General features: G+C 56.1%; 1 protein-coding gene across 1 annotated transcript in view; it reads right to left on the bottom strand.

Annotated features, from left to right (window-relative positions):
• Window positions 1-440, bottom strand: part of COL5A3 (collagen type V alpha 3 chain) — a 45,372-nt gene that overhangs the window by 12,130 nt on the left and 32,802 nt on the right. The window lies entirely within an intron of this gene.

Genomic DNA, 440 nt, shown 5'->3' on the forward strand with positions numbered 1-440 from the left:
CGCGGGCTCAGGCAATCCACTCACCTCAGCCTCCCAAAGCGTGGGATTACAGGCTGAGCCACCGAGCCCGGCTCTTTTTCTTTTTTTAAGAGACAGGGTCTGGCTCTGTGACCCAGGCCAAAGTACAGTGGTGCAATCATAGTCACTGCAGCCTCCACCTCCTGGGCTTTGGCGATCCTCCTGCCTCAGCCTCTCAAGTAGCTAGGACTGCAGGAACTGCCACCACACTGGCTAATTGTTAAGTTTTTTTTGTGGAGACAAGGTGGTGCTACGTTGTCCAGGCTGGTCTCAGGCTCCAGGCCTCAAGGGATCCTCCTGCCTCAGCCTCCCAAAGTGCTAGGATTACAGGTGTGAGCCACCACGTCCAGCCTTGAGCAGTTCTGTTGCATGTCGGTGTCAGATGGTGCCTGGGAAGCTGGGAAGCTCTGTGGCTTCCCTAC

This window comes from Carlito syrichta, unplaced genomic scaffold (genome assembly GCF_000164805.1).
Source record: "Carlito syrichta isolate Samal-C Ts95f unplaced genomic scaffold, Tarsius_syrichta-2.0.1 Scaffold303236, whole genome shotgun sequence".
Lineage (NCBI taxonomy): Eukaryota > Metazoa > Chordata > Mammalia > Primates > Tarsiidae > Carlito > Carlito syrichta.